The sequence below is a fragment of the Sitophilus oryzae genome, unplaced genomic scaffold (genome assembly GCF_002938485.1).
Source record: "Sitophilus oryzae breed Bouriz unplaced genomic scaffold, Soryzae_2.0 scaffold_1499_pilon_pilon, whole genome shotgun sequence".
Classification (NCBI taxonomy): Eukaryota; Metazoa; Arthropoda; class Insecta; order Coleoptera; family Curculionidae; genus Sitophilus; species Sitophilus oryzae.
Genome location: NW_022146168.1, coordinates 6,187,856 through 6,195,875, shown reverse-complemented (window position 1 = coordinate 6,195,875; position 8,020 = coordinate 6,187,856).

Here is an 8,020-nt window from a genome sequence, read left to right as displayed (position 1 = left end):
TTAAAATCGATTATCTGCACCCTTGTTGAACGCCTTGGGAGTAGCAAGGTACAGCTTGCCATGCTAGAGCCGTTCGGTATACAAGGAAGGTAACGTGGCTAGCAATTATAGCTTCCACGTATCTTGTATCTTTTTTTTGAGTTATAACGTATAAGAAATTGCTTACTCAGTATTTTATTATCCAGCATATCTTACGCAAACAAATGCACATCCACATATCTATTAAACTGAACGTGACATATTATAATTTTTAGCAGAATATTATTTTAAGTTTTATACATCCAAACAATTCTACATAAATACATTAAGAACTTTCTGTAAACAATTTTGAACCGGCGCGGCGCATTGCAAACAGCGCATTCTATTAGATATGTAAATAATCAATGTTTCACCTACATTTAAACAGATCAGCCGATGAGCTGAATTTTAGGATAATTTTAGGTTATCCAATTCATTTCACATTTCAGATTTGCTCAGGAGATTTCAAAACACATTTTTTTCATGTTGTTATATACCACTTAAAAATGACTATAAACACAAACACACACCTTTTGTATAATTAATATATTATTTTTGATATAGTAATTGCCCAACCGAGATTTCTAAATATATTATACAAAGGCTGATTAGTTACATCATTTATATTTCAAGAACGGCTGGACCGATTTTAATGATTTATAATTTGTTGAATTCGTATTCGCCTCGAATAGCCAAATAACGAATAAAGTCAGGAAACAAACTTCACAACTACACATTCTCAGATTTTAACAGCTCATGTCACGCATTCTTATAGCTTATTTGTAATAGTTAATGTCCACTGCAAATCAGTGCATATTAGAGATCATGAAATAAAAATTCAAAGGGAAAATGGAAGGAAAGTAGCATATACAAATCCAAAAAAAATAATGAAATATATAGAAAATACTTCACTGGAAATTTAAACCAAAATATAGGGAACAAAGGGTATCAACTTTTGAATCAATTACACATGGTATTCCAGGATAAGTGCAAGTATTTTAAGAGGTGGTAAACCTGTTTACAATATACATTTACAGGGTGTCCCAATATTCCGTGGACATACTACAACTACACATGATAATAATGGAACAAACGTACCATTATATTGACAATATAATCCTCATTTGGTTTTGCTTCCATTGTTAGACGGTACAAAGCCGTGTCAGCTAGTTTTGTAGTTTAAAGTTTCCATTGACTCCCCTTTCATTCGAGATCAAAATTTTACATTACAAATTGGAAATTTCCTGTAGTTTTATCCGTGACAGAGAAAAGCCGTTGCTAAAACTAAACCGGAAACTAATTAATGCGTAGCTGCAAAGTTTTCCTGTTTCATAGTGTAAAATGTACATATAGTTCGAAACGCTCTCGTACCTTTGCCAGCAAATACTGAGCCCTGTCATTTTGCACCGGTCCAAAAGCTTTAATCACGATAACTAGTTCTGTCGCAAATTAGACGTGCAACAGTGTTGATGCAAGTAACTTTGTTCTCAACTTCGGTTATTTGTTTAAAGAAAGTTTTCAAGCGATTTGGCTATTTATAATATACAATTTTTAAACAGTTTCAGGTGTAAGAAAAATAGCCATCTTATCCGATCCTAATCAAGCAGTCCTTAGAACGATCAACTCAGTAGACATTAATTGAAGTTGGTCATGAATGTCTAGAGAAGCTGAACAAAGAAAAATAAAGTACTGCAAGAGATAGAGGGTAATGGAAAGCAAGCAAACGATCTATAGTTAGAAAAAAGCGAACATTCCACTAACTGAGACCAGAACCGTTCTGATTCCCAAGTGGAAACCAATTTAAAGCAGAATTCAAGAACCTGACGACTCTATCTGTAACCTCTAATATGAATCCTCTAACTATCCAAGACACTCGAAAACATTTCAAAAGTTATTAGTCTATGCATACATCTGACCGGATAGTAGTTCAGATTTTGTTGTCTGCTGAAGTGTATACTCAATAAAGACATCTGCCGTGATTAACATAAGTTTATAAAACCCTAATAAAGAAAATATATCAATGGCAGATCTGGTCAATTACATTCAATTTTTTTTTTTTTCACCAGTTTCAAAACTGTCTGCAGCAATGTTAATCGCGTGATAATGGTCTGCCATTGTTGTTTTCCGATAATAATAATAATATATTTTCAAATTGCAAAACGGCAGACGTGGTTAAATACATTTAAAATTTACCAAAAATCGACACCTTTTTTACCTTGGCGCCCGCTGCGTCCGCCACGTTGGGCTTAGTGAATCCCCATATCTTGTACAGTAAGTAAAGGGGCTTCACTGTACAAAACCCTACGTCTGGTCAAATACATACAGGTAGCCTTTCACGGGCTCTTAGACTAACAGTTCAAAACGTAAAATGCAAAATAATTATCATTTCTATTTGACATAATTTCACACAAAATTATAACCTATAATTTGGCAAGAGTTTGACAACTCTCAAAATCTTGGGTCAAGTTCATAAGCCTCGGCGTCCCTTTGTCGTTCATCGTTCCGTAACACAAATAATATTGAAATATGATCTGTCATTTTAAAATTAACCAATAAAACATGACGGATTTATATATAAACCGGATCCATAATTAACTTAAAATATTAGAAACTGTTTTTAGAGAGAAATAAATGCATTAGTATGGACGTCACTGCTGTTTTTCTGTTATCGTCTGTCGAACTCTTTACCGAAAAAAAAAAAAAGAAACAGTATACTAGATATGAAATGACTATATTCGTCTATTCCTCTTCAAGGCAGTGGTACCTTTTAGAAAAAAAAACATCTACCCTTTTGTGCTAAAAAAAATTACATACAGGATAAAATTACTTTTAAAATACTAATCGTCGTACGATATTTCATAAATCACATTTTCGTTTTTTTTTTATTTATACCATGTAATTATTGTATTGTATATTCTTCCTGTGCCACATCATACATTCTTCAAAGTTGCTTATTTAGCTTGCCAAGATTAAACTATAAATTTCCCTCTGTGAATCCTTATTACACTGCACCATATAAACTAAAAAAAAATAAAAAATAGGTCTCTATGACGCTGGAAAAAGCAATTTCGAACACAAAAGCGAAACTACTATTAAAAGGAAAGAATTATTATGCATTGTTCACGTAAAACGAGAAAAATTACTGACATTAAATTATAATTCACCGTTTTAGTCAAGTTAAATTTTATATGAGGACCTTTTTTGTCTTAATCTGCTGCTATAAAAATAATATTCTAATTAAAAATAACAAAATTGCGTTTTTTTTCTGTAAGTACCTGTATATAATTTACAAGATAAATTCTTAAAACCTTATTGTACTAAGGTGATACTCTTCTATTATATATTATCTATATTATCTTTCTCTTAAGAGATTCTACCATACGATCGAAAAAAACGGCGTCAAAGACGGCTGGGGAATGACAATCGATGATAACTTTGGTCAAGGTAAAGCACTAGACGTCATTTTAAATGATACAAAAAAAGATACAGGTCAAGTAAATTACTTGACCTGTATCTTTTAATGGTCTATCCTGCTGGCCTTAGGAACATTGTAATTTATTGTTATATTGAGCAAACATTATTTTTAAATAGAGTAATTTAGGCCAGTCAAATAATATCTATTATAGGGGTCACTACTTTGGCGACCATATCGTATCTTATACCGTCTAACAAGGTATGTTTTCGTGGGGCACCATAAACGGCTACAAGGAGTACCCAGCAGCAACTATCTCATGAGCACAAGCATTATTATTTTTGTTTGATTATATGAGCGCAGCATATTGTAAGTTTTAGTTCATCTCCTAATGTTCCTGTCCAAAATTTTGACAAACTTCATTTTCCCCTCCTGATACAACGATGACGTGGGATCACAACCACTGGAAGCATTAAGGAACAGAATGTTTCATTTCAAACTCTCCGAGTATTTCAAGCGTCTGGGAGAGTACAATTTATTTTCCTTCACATCCTTCCCAGACTTCATTAGTACAATCTTTTAGGTGATAGGTGCTAATGCTGTGAGTAAGACCAACAGATCTGTGTCCTCTGCAAAAATTATTACTGATGGATAACTCAGTGATAAGTCAATTGCAGTCGTAACAATGAGTCTATCGGCATCGTCTACTGCTACTTTTACAGTAAATCCTTCATTATCTAGCTTTTCATGGAGCATGCTAATATAATTAGACGTTTCTTATTGCGGTCGTTGGATAAGAAATGCTCTTTTGAAGTGACAAAACTATCAAAGTTAATTATTTTTAAGCATCAGTTAACAGAACATAATATGATAAATAAAGGAGTTTAGTATAAAATAACTTACTACGCATTAATTTACCAAAAAAATAATGAATATTTTATAAATGCTAGTTTGTAATATATAATTCCAGTTTTTATATATCATTAGGTAGAATAATGGATAATTTCATACAGGCAATCGATTAAAATATTTCTACATTGTTTGATGTTCATTAACAGGTTGGCTGCTCGTTACAATATATCAAGTCTATCCTAATATTATAATTAGTAATTTTTGAATAAATTATAAAGTTTATATTTACGTTTTTGTATAATTTATATATTGTTTATAATATGTATACATATTTGTTAATTCAATATTAGTTGAAAAGATTTAAGTCTTTTTATAAAAGACTTAAGTCGTTAAAAAAAATTAAGTTTTTCTTTAATAGAAATTCTGCTGTTAAAATAAATTTTTAACAGCAGCATTTCTTTTTCTGTTAGGCGGCAGCCAAGCAGCAGAATAAAAAAACAATGCTCAATACCCTTAGCAAATAAAATGTTAGTTTTTCGGAACCGGTCTTATTTATTTGTCATGTTACGCATGCGTAGTGAGTCTGCTGTCTTTCAAGTGAATCCCCGACTCCGTTATGTAGCCGGAAAGACCAACGAAAGAAATTTATATATTACTACTATACTGAAGAGTACCTTAAAATCCTCCAGTCCTTAGCTTATGCCATCGATATATTACATAGTGATCAAACCACATCACCACTTTTTAATAGACATGTATTTGATGACATCTAAACTGCAATAGATACATATAAAGTACTACAAAATCACTTAGATTTTATAAAAATTAACATATTTTTATGTTTGTAGTTGTTCTGTTTTATTTTATATGGTTTTAGCCCCTCTTCTACCCATTCTACATTCTATATTCTACATACGCAAAATATGCATTTTGAAAGATCCCACGTGGGATTAGGGGAAGGGGGATGGGCTGGAAACAAGTCCCACGACATCTCATCAGTAGGGGAGAGTGTTAAAAGATCCTTAAAAACATTTCACATAATTATTAATAAACGCCCCTTTACATGAAAAATACTTCACTAATTTATTAAAAAAAAACTAAAAACTCTGCCTTTCACTGCCTAAATAATGCAATAATGCTTCATTGAGAATCTCGCAGTTAGTGGAATAGATTAGTGGTTTTAATTAGTGTAGAAGTTTGTTCCTATAATTTCAATGTAAGCATTCAGAACGTTAAAATTATTGGTGGTCATTTTTAATCAGTAGAAAAAGTTAACTAACTTTTGACTTTTCCACTAATTATACTTCAAAATTTGCGTGAAATATCATTTTGGTCTTTGATTATCATCCGTCAAGAGAAATCCTGGTTAAAAATCAAAAGTTGATTATTTTATAAGTTAAATATTAGGCTCTCTCTATGCATACAACTCAATCATAGTACAAGGAACTCCTTTTTTCCTCCAAGCTGTCGCTAGGATATTCTATTAAATTTAATTGTGTTTTTAGGCATTGTAAATGAACGTTCACTAAAAAGTATAAAGTGTAATTGGAACCACTAATTATACCACTAATTGCGAGGTTCTAACTGAAACTTTAACGCTTAATTATAAATAAAGCCTTGTATATAATCTTTCGAAAATGTCATGTCTATTATTTTTCTAAAATGTTGAATTTTAACCAGTTAGAGATTAAATAGCATCTCTTTTATGTGTATGATATAAAAAAATATCTGAAGTGCAAGTTCTGTGTAGGTGTGAGTACTCTAAAAGACGTGCATGGATAAAAGATCTAAGAGAAATTAAATTACTTCAAGGAAACATCAAAGGCACGCGCTTTAATATACAGATCTTGCGATATATAAAATTATCCAGACAAACGAACATCAAGAAGGGTCGTATAAATGCGTGGATGAAACAGATTTGTGAATATTCTGACATGAAATCTTGTGATCGGGCATCCATAAAATAAAATTTGAATGCCTGAAAGAATAAAACTTTTAAAACTTCACAATATATAATACATATTATTTTTTAAAGCCTTTACTCTTTGAATCATATAAGTTAATCTTTTAGCAGTAAATAACATTAAGGCTAGGCGCTCAATTTTTAGTCGGCCGACTAATTAGTTCGAAAAGTGAAAACAAGACATTCTTATAAAGACGATCGCAAAGAGATCGCAGCTCCATAAGAATACATTGACTGCAAATCTGCAATTAAATATTTGGCCGACAGAGCCAAAAAATTTGAAAATATATATGTGTCATCATTTTTTAAATAGAAAAAATATACACTTGCATTATTTGACATAGCAAATATATGTATTTCATATTTGGTACAGCAAATTTACTTTTTAGGAAACTGACAAGTTCAATACGAAAATTAGGATAGTCCTCCCCGAATGTATGCTATATATTCACACACACGGGTAAGCAGAATCACAAACACAATTTCTGAGAGGTCGAGGACTTTCCCAAACTTGGAAATATTATTTGAATATGCAGATTCGAATGTTTGACATTCGGTCAGCGCGTTAAAGCGAATACGGACTGTCTGGGTAGAGCAAATAAAAGACGAACTATAATATGGAGAATCAGAAACGTCGATAATGCCGTATTCGCGTCAGATTTCTTTGCCAATTCGCGTTCAGTATAATAAAGTAGTATTCTAAAAATATGCATTAGTTTACAAAGTCTAGAAACTACTCTTTTACCATGTGGTGCATCGGAACACGGAAAATCGCATGTAAATTTTGAAAAGATCAAATATTATCTCCTCAGATAATTTTATGTAAAAGTTGTATTAGACTTTTTGAAGAGGCGTTAAAGTTGTATACTTTTATCAAGAATTTCGTGTCATTTGGAATTGTCATTTAAAAGTTATTTGCAAAAATCTACCTTCAAATCAACAAAATTTATAATACGGTCCAGAGAAAGCTACAATTAAAATACCAGCAAAAATGTGATTGTGTCATAGTCAAATTCGATGTCACATTTTGTTTACAAAAATTTGAAGGTACCAAATAGAGTAATTTTGTATAAAATAATTAAAATTTTCGCAACTTCTGAAAAAAGTTACGATGGTCAAACGGTATTTTGATGACAATAGTATTCCCGCTGTGTTAGATTTGTCGCAGCTCAGTCTCCGTCAAGCCTATACATATAAGTCAACAGTTTAAAGAATAAACTATACTCTGTTTTTTTTTCTCAGGTAAGATTTCGACAGACGATGACAGAAGAAAAGCAGATGACGTCCCATACCAATCTCTTTATTTTACTAAAAAAAGTTTCTAATAATTTTTCAATTAACTATGGATGGGTTTAAATATAAATTCATCATGCGTCGTCACTTATTGTTTTTAACCAGTTTTATTGGTTTATTTCAAAAATGACAGATCGTATTTCAATTTTATTGGTTTGACGGAACGATGAACGACAAACGGACGCCGATGCGTATGAACCCGCCTTTACATTTTTGACGTTTGTCAAAGTCTTGCCAAATTATAGGTTATAATTTTGTGACGACTTTTGTCAAATACCCTGCGTTTTGGAAGATGATGTATTTTGATTCGTGTTTTTACGAGTGTTATGTGTCTTTTGAAGTCAAGTGGAGGAAAAATCGAGTGAAAATTAACTGTAGAACCCAGAGCACAGATTATGGTTAATAGTCGCTGCCCAGGCAGAAAGTCTTATACAGATACACCAATAAAGTTACTATCAATAAAATTCGTATACCATCTCGTC